We start from the raw sequence: 22129 nt of genomic DNA, 5'->3' as shown, positions 1-22129 counted from the left end.
GTCATACTTTTTGTTTGGGGGGGGGCGTGTTTCTTCCCTACCATCCCTACCCTAATTGGAGTAAACTAATGGACAACAATACTTCTACTGCTATTTCGCTCACATTTCCAGTATCTGTAGTTAAATAATTATACATCTATTCCTAATTTCTTCTTTGTTCAAGTGCTAGATTTTCACCCACACGGTCACAGTCATACTTGTTTGTGACTCATCTATTTATTTATTTTCATTGCCACTGCAGTTACTCTAGCGCGTGCTGTGGTGGTTAAATGACACACTTATCAGACTTATCACGTTCTCTGCCAGGTCTTGGAGAATGTTTACCTCAAAATGGAGCTTCCTTGTTTACATAAATCTGAAGAAAAGGAACTACAACGTGACAGGTTGACCAGTACACCAGGAATCAATGGTTCTGACTGAATCAGTATGTGGTAAAGATGGAACTTCACAGACCTGCATGTTTTGTCAGTGAAGTGACTTTGCTATCAGGGATAGGGACAATTCACCTCAATTAAATCTATGCAGGAAGTGAAGTGAAATTCAGATTCAAATATTGAAGAATCCTCCTTGATAATAATCAAACAGCAATTATTTTGAACCCTTCATCCCTCTCCCTCTCCTCTTCAGGTGTGTGTGTAGCCATGGTTTTGGTCAGTACGTTAGTAGCCATCTACTATAATGTCATCATTGCCCACGGTCTCTACTACATGTTTGCATCCTTCAAGTCCCCTCTGCCATGGAGCGACTGTTTCTACTGGTCCAACAGCAACTGTAGCCTCACACCTAGAGGTACCTGTTTTATAATGTAGCATCACATCTAAAGATGTGGGGAAGTGTCCATGTTGTGCAGTTTTTACTCTTCCATCGTGTAAACTAGGCTCCAAACAGAAGAAAACCTGGACTTGTCCAGTATTTTCAATTTTACATTGCTAAACATGTAAAAACATTTTCCATTGTGTGCTTTAATGAACATGACCCAGGTGAACCAGGAAAGAGTGCCCAGTAACTCTACCACTTTGACCAATGAGTTCTGACCTCTACAGAAGTGTGCAATGTTACAAGAGTTTCCAATTGGAGTGTGCCAGTACTTACAGCCAACATAACGCTGTGGGAGAATGGGACCTGCCCAGAGGGAAATATCAGCATTCCAGTACAGAGTCCCAGCGAACAGTACTGGGAGTGAGTTTCAAACCCCCCCCCACACACACACACACCTCAATTCTATTTAATTTTTGCTCGCAGTCGAAAATATTTCAGTGGGAGCACAGGTTGTGTTGAATGCCAGGTTGCCTGTAATGCAGTGGGTAAGCTGAGCCTGTCTGTAAGACAGGTTAGTGTTTTTCACCATGAATCTTGTTCTGGAGGCAGCTCTACAGAGTGGTCAATAGTTGACACAGCCACAAAGTCATACAATTCGATTGTATACCTAACCCTAACCTTAACCACACTGCTAACCCTAAGGCCTAACCCAAACCTTAAATTAAGACCAAAAAGCAAATTTTCGTTTTCATGATTTTTTACAATATAGCCAGTCTGTAAGGTGGTCTATCTGTCTGTACGTCCCTCCCCAGCCTGGTGGCCTTACAAAGATCTAGTAGTCTGGATGAGACTGGTCCGGTGGTCTGGCATCTGGCTCTCTGCCTGCTGCTGGGATGGCTGCTCATTGCTGCTGCCCTATACAAAGGCATCAAGTCCTCAGGAAAAGTCTGTATCACCCAGATCCATTGTGTGTGTGAGTTGGTCCTGTCTTTCTGATGTGTGTGTGTATGTTGTCAGTCTAATAATTGTTTGTGTGTCTGTCCCTAGGTTGTTTATTTCACCGCTACGTTTCCATATGTGGTCTTGCTGATCCTGCTGATCCGTGGAGTGACACTAGAGGGTGCCAGAGACGGCATAGAGTTACATATCGGCTCCCAGTCCAACCTCGCCAAACTGTGCGAGGTAGAGGTCAGGGACTAACCTCTCACATATGACCTTTCTACTTATATCTACTCAGGAACAAACCACTACCCTTTAACCCCACTAGGTCAGGGTTCCTCTCACCATATCTGCCACTGATCAGCTGGAGAGGCAGTATTAGTTTACCAGTTAGTTATGTTGCTCACAGAGCAGGGAAATCACCCTAGTTTGAAGTCCCAAGAACGTCTGGGATTGTCGGGGAGCACTATTGCATTCAAGTAGGCTGGCAGCTTGCTATGGTGTTGTGGACATGAATGGGCGTATAAGCCACACTCCAATGCCAAAGGTTTCACGTTCAATCCCAGTGCTAGGCAATCCTTTTTTTTTTTTATACCTTTCCCTATCTTTAACCCTTAATCGCTCTGATTTAATTCCTAAACTTAACCCTATTTTTACCTTATCCCCAAACCTCATCCCTTAACGAGATGTAAATCCCCAGCTCAACTCAAGTGTTTTCGGTTTCATTTTTGTGGAGTTCTGTAACAGTGTCTCAACTTAAACATCAAAAACCATTGTTTACTTTAACTTCACCCTTAGATGTTTGGAGAAACATGAACAAACGTCAAATTTCAAAGTCAAACTTTGATACCTTGTAGCAAATAGATTGTTCACTCAAAATGCCTAACTGATTGCTGTTAAAGGTTACTGAGGCTGACTGTGTCATCTATGATTTTGTCTGTGTCTGTGGCAGGTGTGGAGGGATGCAGCGATACAGATGTTCGATTCGCTGTCGATAGCGTGGGGTGCAGTCACAGCCTTGTCCTTTTTAAAACAAGTTCCACAACAATGTGTTCAAGGATGCGCTGATCGTCTGCCTCACCAACTGTGGTATGGAAAACACACACACACAACAGACTGATGCCAATTGCATCATAGAAACTATGAAATATACATTTAAGAACACAGTTCCAGTTGTTTCATTGTGTTTCATTGACAGTGTGTTTGATCCTTATTAACTAATGTCACCGTATAGGTACCAGTGTGTTTGCAGGCTTCGCCATCCTCTCCATCCTAGGTCACATGGCTCATGTTTATGGAAAGCCTGTATCAGAGGTGGCCCAGGCAGGTCAGTAGTACAACACTGTACTGTATTCAGCTTTACCTGACATGATAACCACCTAAAAAACTAACAGAGTGTGTGTGTGTAGGTTTTGGCCTAGCATTTATTGCATACCCTGATGCCCTGTCCAAGCTGTCCATCTCTCCTCTCTGGTCCATCCTCTTCTTCTTCATGACACACTACCAACTAGACCTAGACAATGACCCCTGACCTCTGACTCTTGACCTCTGTTCCCTCAGAGGTCATCTGCACCTGCCTACAGGAGGCCTTTCCTGAAACCTTCAAATAAAAAAAACTCCATCGTCTATGTGGCTCCCTGTGCCATTCTCTTCCTGCTCGGCCTGCCGTGCGTAACCCAGGTAGGTCCTTAGTTACCGTAACTGAAGTACGTCCTTAGATCCCACAATTTCCTTCGCTGTTGACCATTTAGTGCAAATTCATTCATGCTATATGTGTGTGTATTTGTGAGTGTGTGCATGCGTCTGTGCGTGTATGTGTGTGATAACTGTGTGTGTGTGTCTCTCCAGGCAGTGATATACTGGGTGACTCTGATAGATTAGTTCTGTGCTGGCTTTGTTCTAGTGATCTCGGCTCTGCTGTAGCTCATTGGAGTCTTCTATATCTACGGTAAATTGAAATATGCTACAGAAAGATGTAGGATCTTAATTTGAGCCAGTTTGCTAAAGCAGGAAAATAATCCTGCAGCAACAGGAAATGTGAATTATTATGTGGATTGTAATTATTGGAAAGCTTTTGTAGGGATTAATACTTTTTTGTTAGGGCAAATCAATTCTGACATTAGAAGCCTTTGAAAACCTTGAATACACAACAAATTTGCAGCAACAAGAGTTATAAATTAAGATATGTACAGTTAAGTAAATCTCCGCTCTGTTAAAATTTCACTCAAGAAAAACTTGTATAGATATAGTGATTCAGGAGTATCATTTAACAGGTTAAAATGCCCCATTGACATTAGACAACTATACAGAAAGCCCTTAAATTGTTGAAATCACTAAATCTAATTGATGATGATACAATAGTCAAATTAACTGACACAGACATGGTGTCACGCCCTGACCATAGAGAGCCCTTGGTTCTCTATTGTGTTGTAGGTCAGGGCATGACTAGGGGGTGTTCTAGTCGATTAATTTCTATGTTTGGGATTGAGTATGGTTCCCAATTAGAGGCAGCTGATTATCGTTGTCTCTAATTGGGGAGCATACTTAAAGTGTCCCTGTTCCCACTTGCATTTGTGGGATATTGTTTGTGTATGTGCTTGTTGGACTATGTTACTTCACGGTTTGTTACTTGTTTATTGTTTTTGTTGAGAAGTTTCACTTTTAATAAAGATGTGGAACTCCGATCACGCTGCGCCTTGGTCCATCCATTTGAACAAGTGTGACAGAATATCCCACCAATCATTGACCAAGCAGCGTGCTCGAGAGGATAAAGTGAGTTGGACCTGGGAGGAAATCCGGGGAGGATGCGAGACCCGTCCTTGGAGAGAATCGCAGAAGAATCAGGAAGGACAGCGACAGCGCCGGGGGCCGGAGCCACAGAAACCCCAAGATTTTTTGGAGGGGACACATGGGGTGGTCGACTGAGCAGCGGGGAGTGCCAGAGCCTGTTTGGGAGTCGGTGGAGGAATTCAATAAAAGATACCGGAGAGAGGTGGTAGCGAGGAGTATGCTGCAGCGCAGGCGTACTAAAGAGCATGACACCAGTCCAGTGCCATCTGCGCCAGCTCCACGCACCAGGCCTCCAGTGCGACTTCTCAGCCCGGTACGTCCTGTGCCGGTTCCTCGCACTCGCCCTGAAGAGCAGGTCATCAGTCTGGTGCCATCTGTGCCAGCTCCCCGAACTCGCCCTGAAGAGCCAGAGACAGTCAGGGAGGCGATGGAGAAGTGGGAGAGAGAGGAGAGATGTCAGATGTGGTCTGCTCAACATTCAACCTGAAGAGCCTGTCAGCAGTCTGGTGAAACCTGTGCCGACTCCATGCATCTGGCCTCCAGTGCGCCTCCCCAGTCCGGCATGTTCTGTGCCAGCTCAGCGTACTCTCCCTGAAGTGCGTGTTAACAGTCCGTTGCCACCTGTGCCGGCTCCACGCACTAGGCCTCCAGTGCGCCTCCCCAGCCCGGAGTGTCCTGTGCCGGTCCACGTACTCGTCCTGAGGAGTGTGTCATCAGTCCGGTGCAACCTGCGCCGGTGCCCAGTCCAGGCACACCGTCCAGTCCCGCTCCAAGGCCGAAGCCTTCCTCTGCGCCGGTGCCCAGTCCAGGCACTGTGTCCAGGCCCGCTCCATGGCAGGAGCCTTCCTCTGCGCCGATGCCCAGTCCAGGCACAGTGTCCAGTCCCGCTCCATGGCAGGAGCCTTCCTTTGCGCCGATGCCCAGTCCTGGCACGGCATTCAGCCCGACGCCATGGCCGGATCCGGGGTCTGGGCAGGGGCTACGACCCCCCACCGGAGCCGCCACCGACACTAGTCACCCCCACCCTCCCCATTTGGTTTCAGGTTTTGCGGCCAGAGTCCGCAACTTTGGAGGGGGTACTGTCACGCCCTGACCATAGAGAGCCCTTGGTTCTCTATGGTGTTGTAGGTCAGGGCGTGACTAGGGGTGTTCCAGTCGATTTATTTATATGTTCGGGATTGAGTATGGTTCCCAATTAGAGGCAGCTGATTATCGTTGTCTCTAATTGGGGATCATACATAAGGTGTCCCTGTTTCCACCTGCATTTGTGAGATATTGTTAGTGTATGTGCTTGTTGCACTACGTTACTTGACGTATTGTTACTTGTATATTGTTTTTGTTGAGAAGTTTCGCTTTTAATAAAGATGTGGAACTCCGATCACCCTGCGCCTTGGTCCATCGATTTTAACAAGCGTGACACATGGAGGCAGAGCAGGAAGATTTGAGTGCAAATCCCAGGTGAGGACATGTTCAATAATAATTCATGTATAAATCACGTGTGTGAGTATCCGTAAACTTGCTAAACAAAGAAAAGAACTGTGGGCAGATCAGTGGTTCACCAATCAGGGCCTTGATGTGCTTGGCAACAGTAACAAGGCATGATGCGTAGTTAAACATTTTGGAGAACGTTTCCTTGGCGACGGCCAGACAACTGATACACAGAAATATTCTTGCAACATTTCCATGAAACACATCTAGAACATTAATACTGTATAATCTGATAATATGGCAACCATGTTCTGTATATGTTTGGTGGGACATTGATGGTGTCACACCCTGGCCATAGTTTGCTTTGTATGTTTCTATGTTTTGGTTGGTCAGGGTGTGATCTGAGTGGGCATTCTATGTTGGATGTCTTGTTTGTCTGTTTCTATGTCTGGCCTGATATGGTTCTCAATCAGAGGCAGGTGTTAGTCATTGTCTCTGATTGGGAACCATATTTAGGTAGCCTGGGTTTCACTGTGTGTTTGTGGGTGATTGTTCCTGTCTCTGTGTTTTGCACCAGATAGGACGGTTTTAGGTTTTCGCACGTTTGTTGTTTTGTTAGTTTATTCGTGTACAGTTTCTTTATTAAAGTACAATGAATAACAACCACGCTGCATTTTGCTCCGTCTCTACTTCACCTAAAGAAAACCGTTACAGATGGAATATTCTCTGAACACATGAATGTTCTTGCAACATCCCATAAAACACACATAGAACATTCATGTTGTATATTCTGAGAACATTATAACCACGTTCGAGATCCATTCTGTTTGGCTTTAAGGGAATATTCCAACTTTAACACAAACATGCTCGAATGTTCCGCTAACAAATGGAAAACTGGACACTTTATTTTAAATGTATTTTATCTCATCCTAGAATTGTTAGCTGGGAATGGAGGTGGTCTGGTTAGCCATTTGTTTAGCTATTTAGCCATTTGTTTAGCTATTTAGCCATTTGTTTAGCTATTTAGCTATTTGTTTAGCTATTTAGCCATTTGTTTAGCTATTTAGCCATTTGTTTAGCTATTTAGCCATTTGTTTAGCTATTTAGCTAAACAAATGTTTTGCAGTCTTATGGCTTGCGGGTAGAAGCTGTTCAGGGTCCTGTTGGTTCTAGACTTTAGGGGTCAAGGGTGTCTAGGATGATTGTGTTGATGTGAGCCATGACCAGCCTGGTGCTCTCATGCATGGTTCAGTGATGCTTGCATAAAAGGTATTTAGCTCGTCAGGCGGGCTTTCCATCGCTAGGCAGCTCGGGCATTGGGCCACCACGAGCCAAAACAGCTTCAACGCACCTTGGCATAGATTCTACAATTATCTGGCACTCTGTTGGAGGGATGTGACACCATTCTAACATGAGAAATTCCAAAATTTGATGTTTTGTTGATGGAGGTGGAAAATGCTGTCTCAGGCACCTCTCCAGAATCTCCCATAAGTGTTCAATTGGGTTGAGATCTGCTGACAGACGGCCATGTCTTATGATTTACATATGGCATGCTCATCAACTAATTCAGTGACCACTTGTGCTCTGTGGATGTGGGCATTGTCATCCTATAGTGGCATAGCCATGGTAGCAAAAATAATGGCCTGCCCAACTTATTTATACATGACCTAAGCATGGGATGTTAATTGCTTAACTAGCTCAGGAACCACTCCTGTGTGGATGCACCTGCTTTCAATATAATTTGTATCCCTTATTACTGAAGTGTTTCTATTATTTTGTAGTTAAGTGCATTCACCCTATTACTTAAAAAAATTGTATTTATTTAACCTTTATTTAACTAGGCAAGTCAGTTAAGAACAAATTCTTATTTACAATGACGGCCTTCCAAAAGGCAAAAGACCTCCTGCGGGGACGGAGGCTGGTATAAAAAAAAGATACAGTATATAGGACAATATAGGACAAAACACACATCACGACAAGAGAGACAACACTACATAAAGAGAGACCTAAGATAACAACATAGCAAGGCAGCAACACATGACAACACAGCATGGTAGCGACACAATATGACAACAACATGGTAGCAACACAACATGGTAGCAGCACAAAACATGGTACAAATATTATTGGGCACAGACAACAGCACATTTGGCAAGAAGGTAGAGACAACAATACATCATGCAAAGCAGCCACAACTGTCAGTAAGTGTCCATGATTGTCTTTGAATTAAGAGACTTATATAAAACTGTCCAGTTGAGTGGTTGTTGGAGCTCGTTCCAGTCGCTAGCTGCAGCGAACTGAAAAGACGAGCGAATGTGACTGGAATCTTTAACAGAATGTGACTGACAGAACGGGTGTTGTATGTGGAGGATGAGGGCTGCAGTAGATATCTCAGATAGGGGGAGTGAAGCCTAAGAGGGTTTATAAATAAGCATCAATCAGTGGGACTTGCGACAGGTATACAGAGATGATCAGTTTACAGAGGAGTATAGAGTGCAGTGTCATATAAAGAGTATTGGTGGCAAATCTGAAGGCCGAATGGTAAAGGACATCTAGCCGCTCGAGAGCACCCTTACCTGCTGATCTATAAGATATGTCTCCGTAATCTAGCATGGGTAGGATGGTCATCTGAATCAGGGTTAGCTTGGCAGCTGGGGTGAAAGAGGAGCGATTACAATAGAGGAAACCAAGTCTAGATTTAACCTCCCTTGGGTAGGGGGCAGTATATTCACGTCCGGATGAAAAGCGTTCCCAAAGTAAACTGCCTGTTACTCAGGCCCAGAAGCTAGGATATGCATATAATTGGTGGGTTTGAATAGAAAACACTCGACAGTTTCTAAAACTGTTAAAATTATGTCTATAACAGAACTGATATGGCAGATGAAACTCCGAGGACAAACCATCCCAGAAAACAAAACAAAATTCAGCCTACCACTGTTTTCAATGGCTGTCACTTTTATTATAAGGCGAAATCCTCCAAGATTGCAGTTCCTAGGGCTTCCACTAGATGGCAACAGTCTTTAGAAAGAGTTTCATGCTAGTATTTGGAAAAATTAGCAAGAAATTGTCGTTTTTCTAGGTGGCTCCCATTTTGGCTGTAGTGTTTCCAAGTGTGTGCATGAGAGCGTGTGCTTTGGTATTTTTCTCCAGTAAAGACAATAATGATTCTCCGTCTTAAATTGTATCATTTATTTACGTATTAGTGTACCTAAGGTTTGATTATAAACATTGTTTGACTTGTTTGGAAAAGGTTATTATTAACGTTTGGGATTCATTTTGTATGCATTTTGATGAAGGGAAACTGGGTGGATTATTGACTGAAGCGCGCTCCCTAAACTGAGTTTTTATGGATATAAAGAAGGACATTATCGAAGTAAAGGGCCATTTTTTATGTATCTAGGACCTTTTGGAGTGCCAACAGAAGAAGATCATCAAAGGTAAGGCATGTATTATATCGCTATATCTGACTTTCGTGGCGCACCTGCCTGGTTGAAATGTTTTTTTTTTTAATGCTTTTGTATGCGGGGTGCTGTCCTCAGATAATCGCATGGTGTGCTTTCGCCATAATGCCTTTTTTGAAATCTGACAGAGCGGCTGGATTAACAAGAAGTTAGGCTTTATTTTGATGTATTACATTTGTGATTTTATGAAAGTTAAATATTTATAATTCTGTAGTTTGAATTTCATGCTCTGCAATTTCACCGGATGTTGGCCAGGTGGGACGCTACCATCCCACCTGCCCATAAGAAGTTAACTTTAGCCTGCAGCTTTGATGCATGCTGAGAGAAGGACAGCGTACTGTCTAGCCATACTCCCAAGTAATTGTATGAGGTGACTACCTCAAGCTTTAAACCCTCAGAGGTAGTAATCACACCTGTGAAGAGAGGGGAATTCTTCTTACCAAACCACATGACCTTTGTTTTGGAGGAGTTCAGAACAGGGTTAAGGGTAGAGAAAGCTTGTTGGATACTAAGAAATATTTGTTGTAGTGCATTTAACACAACATCTGGGAAGGGGACAGCTGAGTATATAAACCGATGAGAGAGCTTCCTACTGCCTGAGCTATGTTGTTGATGTAAATTGAGAAGAGTGTGGGGCCTAGGACTGAGCCTTGGGATACTCCTTTGGTGACAGACAGTGGCTGAGACATAAGATTTTCTGACTTTATACACCGTACTCTATGAAAGAGGAATTTAGCAAACCAGGCCAATGACCCCTCAGAGACACCAATATTCCTTAGCCGGCCCACAATAATGGAATGGTCTACCATATCAAAGGCTTTGGCCAAGTCAATAAAAATAGCAGCACAACATTGCTTAGAATCAAGGGCAATGGTGACATCGTTGAGGACCTTTAAGATTGCAGTGACACATCCATAACCTGAGCAGAAACCAGATTGCACACCAGAGAGAATACTATAAACATCAAGAAAGCCAGTCTGTTGATTATTGACAAGTTGTTGTTTTTTAACTTATTTTCTTACTTATTTTCCACCATAATTTGCAAATGAATTCATTAAAAATCCTACAATGTGATTTTCTGGATTTTTTTTCTCTCAATTTGTCTGTCATAGTTGAAGTGTACCTATGATGAATATTACAGGCCTCTCTCATCTTTTTAAGTGGGAGAACTTGCACAATTGGTGGCTGACTAAATACTTTTTTGCCCCACTGTACATATTCTGTGACATGTATTATGTGTTTGTGTGTAGGAGGAAATTGTTTCATTAAGGACATAGAGATGATGATTGGGATGAGGAGCTCTCTCTTCTGGTTCTGGTGGAGAGCTTGTTGGTTCTTCATCTCCCCCGCCATCATCATTGTGAGTTCTCGCTCTTTGCCTCTGTCTCTGTCTTTCTCTTTAGAACTTAGATTATATCCTACCTGGCTCTCTGTTCAATGGTCCTCATTTCTCTAACCCCTTTCTTTCTCTAACAGACGCACCCACACTCTCCAACTCTTGTTTGTGTGTGTATGTTGTTGTTGTTGATGTGTAGATGATCCTGGTGTGGTCGTTGTTGACATTCAGTACGGTGCAGTACCCTGCATGGGGCGTGGCTCTAGGATGGTGTATGATCGCCTTCGGTCTCATCTGGATCCCCCTCCTCGCTGTCTGGAAAATACTCACCTTCCAAGGAAACCCCTGGCAGGTGGGTGTGGTTGGCAGAGATGTGGATCCTTAGGACATCTGAGAGTGTTTGGAACTCCTCCTGCAATTGTCAGAATCCTTTTTTAAGGATCTAGCATCTAAAGTCTCCGTCTGTGTGTCTCCAAGTGTTTGAAGTGGGTGTGCATCCATTACAGTACGTGTGTGTGTCTCTGTGTGTGTGTGTGTGTGTGTGTGTGTGTGTGTGTGTGTGTGTGTCAGTGGAAGCTGCTGAGGAGGACGGCTCATAATACTGGCTGAAACGGAGAGAATGGAATGGCATCAAACCATGTGTTTGATGTATTTGATACCATTCCACTCCTTCCGATCCAGTCATTACCACGAGCCCGTCCTCCCCAATTAAGGTGCCACCAGCTGTATGTGTGTGCATTTGTGCGTGTCTGCGTGCGCGTGTGTGCACTAGATGACAAATCTGTCATTGTGCCCTTGATTAAGGCAACAAGCATTTCGCAACACTCGCATTAACATCTGCTAACACATGTGTATGTGACAAATACAATTTTATTTGATTTAACCCTAATTGCTCATGTAAGTCACTCTGGATAGGAGAATCTGCTAAATGACTAAAATGTAAATATGCTATCACCAATTTTAATAAGATTTTAAAAACATTTATACGTACACTCCCCTATGTATTTAGTTGGACAGTGAAGCTGCTATGTCACAGAATGCCACCTTCTTTTTGAAGGTATTTTCATACATATCTGTTTTACCGTTTATTTATTAATACACTTAATGTATCAAGTCCCCTCATTTGAGGGTGTCATTACATAATTTGTAATTTATTTAAGAGTCCCATATTCCGAGCACGCAATGACTACATCAAGCTTGTGATACTCAAAAGGTCAAATAAGGGGTGCCTATATTTATCCTGCATGTACAAGTGAGTAACTTGCCGCTCTCTCCAACCTTGTTGGATGCATTTGCAGTTCGTTTTGGTTGTGTTTCATGATGTTGTGCCCAATATAAATTAATGCTAAGTAATGTATTGTGCCAGTTTGGAGTAACCTTTATTGTAAATAAGAATAGAATATGTTTCTGAACACTTCTACATTAATTATACCATCATTAATAGTGATTAATGATGAGTAAGAAAGTTTTGACTACAAAAGTTGACTACTTTAGTACATTTCTCCAAATACTTGACATCTTCAAAAGGGTGGACTAGATACATAAAGTGATTTCATTTTTAAACAGCAAAACTGATATGTATGAAAATACTCCGCTAAAATAAAATGAGACATTCTTTACTGTTGCCTCATGTAAAACATTTGATTGTAGAGCCAAATTAAAATATACTTTTACTGTCCAAATAAATATGTAAGGGAGTGTGTATGTCATATGTGTGGTGTCATCATTATGATTGATTGTGATTTACTTATTAATTATTTAATTATGAATTCTTAGTTTCACTTTGTACTGTGGTCTTGTCTGTTTTTTAATATTTTAATTCATAAAACCACAGATTTTACATGAAGTTGAAGTAGTACATACTATGGGGAATCAACGACCAATCCTATTCACTTGAAGCAAACTAAGATCACGCCCAGCAGGTCAATGGATGCCTAGCCCGCCCTCGGCATCCATTTCCTCAATTCTTCACTCTTCAGCTCGCTTGAAGGAAGAACATGTCACGCAATTTGCAAACTTTTTAAGCACACAAAGGCTACAAGGTTCGGCTCCGGCTTAACTATCTGTTAATGGGGAGAAAGTACTAGTCCCCCTAGATGTTGCGGGTTTTGGGTCTTCGCATGAGTTTTTGTGTTTGCTAAAAAGCTAACTACTTTCTGCTCTGCTTGTGTAGCTAACGCTTCCTTGCTTGGATAACATTTGTGTTTGAATCTCAAACCCTGCCTAGGGCATGTGTTAAATTAAAGATACTCATGAGTGCTGTCCTGTTGCCTGGAGTGTTTCTCTGTTAGTTCCGGATTCCAGGGATGATGTACTATCCCTGATTGGCTATGGAGGATTTGGAGTTACTCCAGGTTTGGGGGAGGTATTTACCTCTTGTCCCTGCAACTTTGAAGTGTCACTTACCCCTGTTTAAAGACTTTGCCGATGAGTTGTGAGTTACTTAGCTCCAGAGGCTAAAAAGGGGGATAATCCTAGCATGGTGTTTCAGAGTAAACAGCGCCGGTTCTCGGGATTACTGAGACGGACAGGCAGATGTACTTGGATGCGCCAGTTTTGCCAACAAGTTTGTACGGCTCTGGGCCTTCATCCCCAAGCATTTACTGTTCTAATAGTGCTCCCAAGTGTCTCAGTCAATGGGGGCAAATGACTGGTTGCAGAGGTCCCCGTAGCTGGTGTTTGCCTGGTATCAGAATGCACAGTTCCTTCCCCACATTCGGACACACGATTGTCAAGAGTGGTGGATATGAAAACAAGCATAACAAAATCCAGTGAGGGGCATGCAGAGTTTCACCCTGGGTGATGAAAACTGTGACAAGGGGGTAGGGTCTGCAGTTTGCTGTGCTTCCTCCTCATTTTTGTGGTGTCATTACATCATTGGATCCCCAAGGTCCTAGCGTCTGTCTTGAGAGAGGAGATTTCCTCTCTCCTTCAAAAGTAGGGTATTCAGTTGGTCCCCGTGTCAGAAGTACAGAGCTGTTGGTACAGCTGGTACTTCTTAGTTCTCAAGAGTGATTTAACGTTTCATCCTATCCTGGACTTGCATGTTATAAAAAAAAAACTCAAAACATTCACACTTCACCCGCTATTGGTTCATGTCCATAGATCTGAAGGAAACATATTTTGATGAGCTATACGTCCTCACCATCTCCCTATTGCCTGCACCTTTTCTATAGTGGTGGAAGCGGCTTTGTGACCGGTGTGGTGCCAGGGGATCCGAGTATTGGCCTCTCTGGGCGATTGGCTGGTCGTGGCGGAGTCAAGAAACCAGGTGCCAGCAGCATACCACCCTGCATCCCATTGCTGGCTTGCCTCTGAAACTAAGCAGGGTTGGTCCTGATTGGTCCCTGGATAGGGGACCAGACACTGCTGGAAGTGGTGTTAGAGGGATGGTAGGAGGGACTTTTTCTTCTGGTTTAAAAAAATATACCAAAGCCCCAGGGCAGTGATTGGGGACATTGCCCTGTGTAGGGTGCTGCTTGTGTGGAGCGGTGTGAATTCCCTGTTACTCAGGGCAACGTATCTTCCCAGATCTTGTTTATAACACGCAAGTCCAGGATAGGATATAGCCCTTGGTTCACTCCAGACCTGACTGCCCTTGACCAGCACAAAAAAATCCTGTGGCAGACAGCAATAGCATTGAATAGTCCACGCGATATGCAACTTTTCAGGGAGGTCAGGAACCAATACACGCAGTCAGTCAGGAAAGCAAAGGCTAGCTTTTTCAAGCAGAAATTCGCATCCTGTAGCTCTAACTCCAAAACATTTTGGGACACTGTAAAGTCCATGAAGAACAAGAGCACCTCCTCCCAGCTGCCCACTGCACTGAGGCTAGGTAACACTGTCACCACTGATAAATCCATGATAATCGAACATTTCAATAAGCATTTCTCAACGGCTGGCCATGCCTTCCTCCTGGCTACTCCAACCCCGGCCAACAGCTCTGCCCCCCCGCAGCTACTCGCCCAAGCCTCCCCAGCTTCTCCTTCAACCAAATCCAGTCAGCAGATGTTCTGAAAGAGTTGCAAAACCTGGACCCTCTCTTTCTAAAACTATCCGCCGCCATTGTTGCAACCCCTATTACCAGCCTGTTCAACCTCTCTTTCGTATCGTCCGAGATCCCTAAAGATTGGAAAGCTGCCGCGGTCATCCCCCTCTTCAAAGAGGGTGACACCCTAGACCCAAACTGTTACAGACCTATATCCATCCTGCCCTGCCTATCTAAAGTCTTTGAAAGCCAAGTTAATAAACAGATCACTGACCATTTCGAATCCCACCATACCTTCTCCGCTGTGCAATCCGGTTTCCGAGCCAGTCACGAATGCACCTCAGCCATGCTCAAGGTACTAAACGATATCATAACCGCCATCGATAAAAGACAGTACTGTGCAGCTGTCTTCATCGACCTGGCCAAGGCTTTCGACTCTGTCAATCACCGTAATCTTATTGGCAGACTCAATAGCCTTGGTTTTTCTAATGACTGCCTCGCCTGGTTCACCAACTACTTTGCAGACAGAGTTCAGTGTGTCAAATCGGAGGGCATGTTGTCCGAACCTCTGGCAGTCTCTATGGGGGTACCACAGGGTTCAATTCTCGGGCTGGCTCTTTATTTAGTATTTATCACTGATGTTGCTCTTGCTGCGGGCGATTCCCTGATCCACCTCTACACAGACGACACTATTCTGTATACATCGGGCCCTTCCTTGGACACTGTGCTAACTAACCTCCAAATGAGCTTCAATACCATACAACACTCTTTCCGTGGCCTCCAACTTCTTTTAAACGCTAGTAAAATCAAATGCATGCTTTTCAACCGTTCGCTGCCTGCACCCGCCCGAGTGGCATTACCACCCTGGACGGGTGGTACATAACTATAAATTCTGGGTGATACCTAACTATAAATACCTAGGTGTCTGGTTAGACTGTAAACTCTCCTTCCAGGCTCATATTAAACATCTGCAATCCAAAATCAAATGTAGAATCGGCGTTCTATTTCGCAACAAAGCCTCCACTCATGCTTCCAAACTTACCCTAGTAAAACTGACTATCCTATCGATCCTCGATTTGTTACCAAATCACCTTATACCACCCACCTCTGCAACCTGTATGCTCTAGTCGGCTGGCCCTAGCTACATATTTGTCGCCAGACCCACTGGCTCCAGGTCATCTATAAGTCTATGCTAGGTAAAACTCTGCCTTATCTCATTTCACTGGTCACGATAACAACACTCACCCGTAGCACACATTCCAGCAGTTATATCTCACTGATCATCCCCAAAGCCAACATCTCATTTGGTCGCCTTTCCTTCCAGTTCTTTGCTGCCAGTGACTGGAACGAATTGCAAAAATCGCTGAAGTTGGAGACTTTTATTTCCCTCACCAACTTTAAACATCAACTATATGAGCAGCTAACCGATCGCTATATATATGTATACAGTATATATGTATATAGTATATAGTCCATCTGTAAATAGCCCACCCAATCTACCTACCTCCTCCCCATACTGTTTTTATTTTATTTACTTTGCTGCTCTTTTGCACACCAGTATCTCTACTTGCACATCATCATCTGCTCATTTATCACTCCAGTGTTAATCTGCTAAATTGTAATTTTTCGCTCCTATGGCATGTTTATTGCCTACCTCCTCATGCCTTTTGCACACACTGTATATAGACTTTTTTTTTCTACTGTGTCATTGACTTGTTTATTGTGTTATTGGCTTGTTTATTGTTCACTCCACGTGTAACTCTGTGTTGTTGTCTGTGTCACACTGCTTTGCTTTATCTTGGCCAGGTCGCCGTTGTAAATGAGAACTTGTTCTCAACCTGCCTTCCTGGTTAAATAAAGGTGAAATAAAAAATTTTATAAATAAAATAAAAAATCGCTCAACGTGTGTGCGATCAACTTTCCAGGTTGTCCTATCTCTATGGAGTGGAGACTGCACCCCTCGGTTGGAGCTGAGATATGGGATCGGGCCCAGACAACCCTGGTTCCCGGAGATAATCCGCCTGGTTGGTTCCGTTTCTTCCTGATGTATTGTCCCAGGCGCACGTGAGGATTTGGCACCCATGAAGGTTGAAGATTTTTATGGCAGCCATTTTGGCGTTTAATGTAGGGATGGCTCTACCCTGGGTTCTCATCCTCTGGTGGTGTGGTTCCTGAAAGGCCCGGACCATAGAGTCTAGGCGTATGACACCGACCTGGGACCTGCCGTTGGTCATGGACGCTTTGTATGAGCCTCCGTTTGAACCATTGGAGTCTGTGGACCTGAAAGTCCTTTCCTACAACACTGCCCTGCTCATGACCTTTGCGTCGGCCAAGCGCGTTGGGGATCAGTACACTCTTCCTGTTCAGAGATTGCATCTGTCTACTCCAAAGTCTGGTTAAGTCCTAATGCAGTTGCTCCTAAGTTTATGCCTATGAGTAGGGTGGCTCCTGTCTAACTATCTTTCACACCTCGTTGATTTATGAGGGGGGCGGGACTTCTCTCTATGATTTGAATATCACAACCAGGTGTGATTTCACACCAGGATGTAGTAAATATCATACCCATTGTTCTGAGTGGATGGGGCATTACCACATGTTCTATATAAACATCACACCCCACTGTTCTGATTACAGTATTGTGGATGTGAGGAGGGGTGCTAGTGTCTATGTGCAGACATGTTGTGAAATGTGTAGGTGGGGTGACAGAGACTATTGTGTTGATCAAGGGGCTATTGTATTGGGGCCTATGGTGACACCATAGGGGTTGATGTGATGGGTTAGTTAGGATGAGGGTTCCATGTCTTGGCATAACACTTATACTCCTTTGTCCACATTTCTTAAGTGAGAATGCTTGAAGTTGTGATGGGCTAGTCAGGATGGAGGTCTGTGTATTTGTGTGTATTGGTGTATTGGTGGGGATAGGCTGGTGATGTGGGTCTGTACAGTTCAACTCTAAAAATGCTTGGTTGACAAATCTTGTGATTTATTAGGGGGTGGGAGGTCATACCAAGATGTATATTTCACATCCATTGTTCTGAGTGGCCGGGGCTTCACAATAGGATGCAAATATCTCACCCATGTGACTTCCCATAAGGATGTGAATATCACATCCTCATGTTTTGAATTTATTTACCACGATTTGTATGTAAATATCATACCCCACTGTTCTGATTATTGAGTCTGGATGTGATGGGTTATTTAGGAGGGGTTCCGTGTGTCTGTGTGCGACATGTTGTGAAAGGTGTTGGTTGGGGGACCGAAACTATAGTGTTGATCAAGGGCTAATGTATGCATGCCGCGTCTGGGCATGAACACTGTACATTTCTATATTTTATAACTCATAAATGTATCAAATTGACATCAATTTATGTTTCCATTTCCATTTGAGTCATTTAGCAGACACTCTTATCCAGAAAGACGTACAGAAGCAATTAGGGTTAAGTGCTGTGCTCAAGGTAATCAAGTCATATATGGATGTGGCTGCACTACATCATCATTCTCCATCTGCCAGTGTTCTTCAATAGGACAAAGTGGCAAGAGTCACTCATGTGCTACCATTTGGAATTGTAGCGTACTATAAACTGGGTGGTTCAAGCCCTGAATACTTATTGGATGAAAGCTGTGTTATGTCAGACCGTATGCCACAGGTATGCCAAAATATTTATTTGTACTGTTCTAATTATGTTGGTAACCAGTTTATAATAGCAATAAGACACCTCAAGTGTTTGTTGTATATGGCCAGTACACCACAGCTATGGGCTGTGTACAGGCACTCCGTGTTGAATTATAAACTTGATCTCCACTATAAAAAACACATAGACTTTCAATCTCCAGCTGTCCCATAGTAATGAATGTGTCAGGAGTCGGGACAAGACAGACAGGCAGACAGCTTTTCTCAGCCATTCAAAATCATGAATCAGCTGGCATTATTTTTATGGATTTAAACAAAGAAATGTCAATAGAAAACAGGTAAAACCAAACGAAATGTAGCTAGTTTGCAGTCTTTCCAGCTTCAGTTTGAAGTGATTGTGTTAGCTGTGCTGTTGGCTAGCTCCTCTGAACAAGTGTCCTGAGGAGAGAGCACATTTTCTATGCCAGGCGAAATCGCGCATCATTTGCTCATTGTTATGGATGTATCCAAATAAATGTCACTAGAAAACAGCTTAAACAAACACAAGTGCAGCTACTTTGCTCTTATTCTGGCTGCACTGTATGATGTGACCAGTTCATAGATACAGAACAAAAATAATTAACGACTTTGTCCCATCTCTGGCAACTGAACCGATAGAACGAACGACTAGCCAACTTGGGTAGCAATCTTAGATTCATGTCAGGACTATATCTCATGGAAGGATGAAGTAGTATGAATAAATTCATCTAAATAGTGTTTTTTATTTATCTTAATTTAACCAGGCAAGTCAGTTAAGAGCAAATTTAAATGTACAATAACGGCCTAACCCGGCCAAACCCTCACTTAACCAATTGTGTGCCGCCCTATGGGACTCCTGGTTGTGACACAGCCCGGGATCGAACCCGGGTCTGTAGTGACGCCTCCAGCACTGTGATGCAGTGCCATAGTCTGCTGCGTCGCTCGATCCCCGAGTTAAAATATGTCAATCATTATTTGAATATGTTGGTAACCCGGCTTCGTCTTGGGCCTAACACCCGTATCAATATATCCTCCAAACACCGGCTTCGAGGGAATTATCACTTAAATGCCACACCCCCTCGTGCTTTATTTCTCAAGTGTTAAATTGCTTAAATTACCTGAGTTATATAAACTCTGCACAAAAAGAAACGTCTCTTTTTCAGGACCCTGTCTTTCAATGATAATTCTCAAAATCCAAATAACTTCACAGATCTTTATTGTAAAGGGTATAAACACTGTTTCCCATGCTTGTTCAATGAACTATAAACAATTAATGAACATGCACCTGTGGAATGGTCGTTAAGACACAGCTTACGGACGGTAGGCAATTAAGGTCACAGTTATGAACATTTAGGACAGTAAAGAGGCCTTTCTACTGACTGAAAAACACCAAAAGAAAGATGTCCAGGGTCCCTGCTCATCTGTGTGAACGTGCCTTAGGCATGCTGCAAGGAGGCATGAGGACTGCAGATGTGGCCAGGGCAATAAATTGCGATGTCTGTACTGTGAGATGCCTAAGACAGCGCTACAGGGAGACAGCATGGACAGCTGATCATCCTCGCAGTAGCAGACCATGTGTAACAACACCTGCAAAGGGTCGGTACATCCAAACGTCATACTTGTGGGACAGGTACAGGATGACAACAACAACTGCCCGAGTTACACAAGGAACGAGGAATCCCTCCATCAGTGCTCAGACTGTCCGCAATAGGCTGAGAGTGGCTGGACTGAGGGCTTGTAGGCCTGTTGTAAGGCAGGTCCTCACCAGACATCATCGGCAACAACGTTACCTATGGGCACAAACCCACCGTCGCTGGACCAGACAGGACTGGCAAAAAGTGCTCTTCGCTGACGAGTCAAGGTTTTGTCTCACCAGGGGTGATGGTCGGATTTGCGTTTATCGTCGAAGGAATGAGCGTTACACCGAGGCCTGTACTCTGAAGCGGGATCAATTTGGAGGTGGAGGGTCCGTCATGGTCTGGGGAAGTGTGCCACAGCATCATCGGACTGAGCTTGTTGTCATTGCAGGCAATCTCAACGCTGTGCGTTACAGGGAAGACATCCTCCTTCCTCATGTGGTACCCTTCCTGCAGGCTCATCCTGACATGACCCTCCAGCATGACAATGCCACTAGCCATACTGCTCGTTCTCTGCGTGATTTCCTGCAAGACAGGAATGTCAGTGTTCTGCCATGGCCAGCGAAGAGCCCGGATCTCAATCCCATTGGGCACGTCTGGGACCTGTTGGATCGGAGGGAACTTGCAGGCGCCTTGGTGGAAGACTGGGGTAACATCTCACAGCAAGAACTGGCAAATCTGGTGCAGTCCATAAGGAGGAAATGCACTATAGTACTTAATGCAGCTGGTGGCCACACCAGATACTGACCGTCACTTTTGATTTTGACCCCCACTTTGTTCAGGGACACATTATTTCATTTCTGTTAGTCCCATGTCTGTGGAACTTGTTCAGTTTATGTCTCAGTTGTTGAATATTGTTATGTTCATACAAATATTTACACATGTTAAGTTTGCTGAAAATACACACACTTTTTTTTTGCTGAGTTTATAACAAAATATTCCACTCATTATCTGAATTTCATTCACACACATATAATGTTCTTGTCATTTGTTAACAATACAATTAACTATCACTGGCCTAAACCCACTCTAATTCACATACCGCCCCAACAGATCCACAGATCGCGTAATCAATCGCACTCCGCACTGCCCTTTCCCACTTGGACAAAAGGTACACCTATGTGAGAATGCTGTTCATTGACTACAGCTCAGCGTTCAACACCATAGTGCCCACAAAGCTCATTACTAAGCTAAGGACCCTGGGACTATACACCTTCCTTTGCAACTGGATCCTGGACTTCCAGATTTGCCACCCCCAGGTGGTAAGGGTGGTAAGGGAAGCCAAAAACACGTCTTCCATGCTGATCCTCAACACTTGGTCCCCTCAGGGTTGCATGCTTAGTTCCCTCCTGTACTCCCTGTTCACCTACGACTGAGTGGCCAAACACGACTCTAATGCCATCATTAATTTTGCTGACGACACAACAGCGGTAGGCCTGATAACCGACAACGATGAGACAGCCTATAAGTAGGAAGTCAGAGACCTGGCAGTGTGGTGCCAGGACAACACCCTCTCCCTTAATGTGAGTAAGACAAAGGAGCTGATCATGGACTACAGGAAAAGGCATAGCGAACAGGCCTCCATTAACATTGACGGGGCTGTAGTGGAGCGGGTTGAGAGTTTCAAGTTCCTTGGTGTCCACATCACCAACAAACTATCATGGTCCAAACACACCAAGACAGTCATGAAGAGCGAGCGACAACACATTTTCCCCCTCAGGAGACTGAAAAGATTTGGAATAGGTCCCCAGATCCTCAAAAAGTTCTACAGCTGCACCATCGAGAGCATCTTGACCGGTTGCATCACTGCCTGGTATGGCAACTGCTCGGCATTTGACCGTAACGCGCTACTGAGGGTAGTGCATACATCCCAGTACATCACAGGGGTCAAGCTTTCTGCCATCCAGGACCTGCAGACTAGGCGGTGTCAGAGAAAAGCCCAAGAAATTGTCAAAGACTCCAGCCACCCTAGTCATAGACTGTTCTCTCTGCTACCGCATGGCAAGCGGTACCGGAGCGCCAAGTCTAGGTCCAAAAGGTTCTTTAACAGCTTCTACCCCCAAGCCATAAGACTGCTGAATAATTAATCAAATGGCCACCATGGACTATTTACATTGACCCCCCTTTACCCCTACCTACATG

The 22129-nt window shown here is 44.1% G+C and overlaps 1 pseudogene; it reads left to right on the top strand.

Annotated features, from left to right (window-relative positions):
• Positions 1 to 406: 406 nt before the first annotated feature.
• Positions 407 to 21363, top strand: LOC139369435 (sodium- and chloride-dependent neutral and basic amino acid transporter B(0+)-like; annotated as a pseudogene).
• Positions 21364 to 22129: the final 766 nt, after the last annotated feature.

The sequence above is a fragment of the Oncorhynchus clarkii genome, chromosome 17 (assembly GCF_045791955.1).
Source record: "Oncorhynchus clarkii lewisi isolate Uvic-CL-2024 chromosome 17, UVic_Ocla_1.0, whole genome shotgun sequence".
Taxonomy (NCBI): Eukaryota; Metazoa; Chordata; class Actinopteri; order Salmoniformes; family Salmonidae; genus Oncorhynchus; species Oncorhynchus clarkii.
The sequence above is the reverse complement of the archived record's forward strand: the minus strand, read 5'-3'. Positions and strand labels throughout refer to the sequence as shown.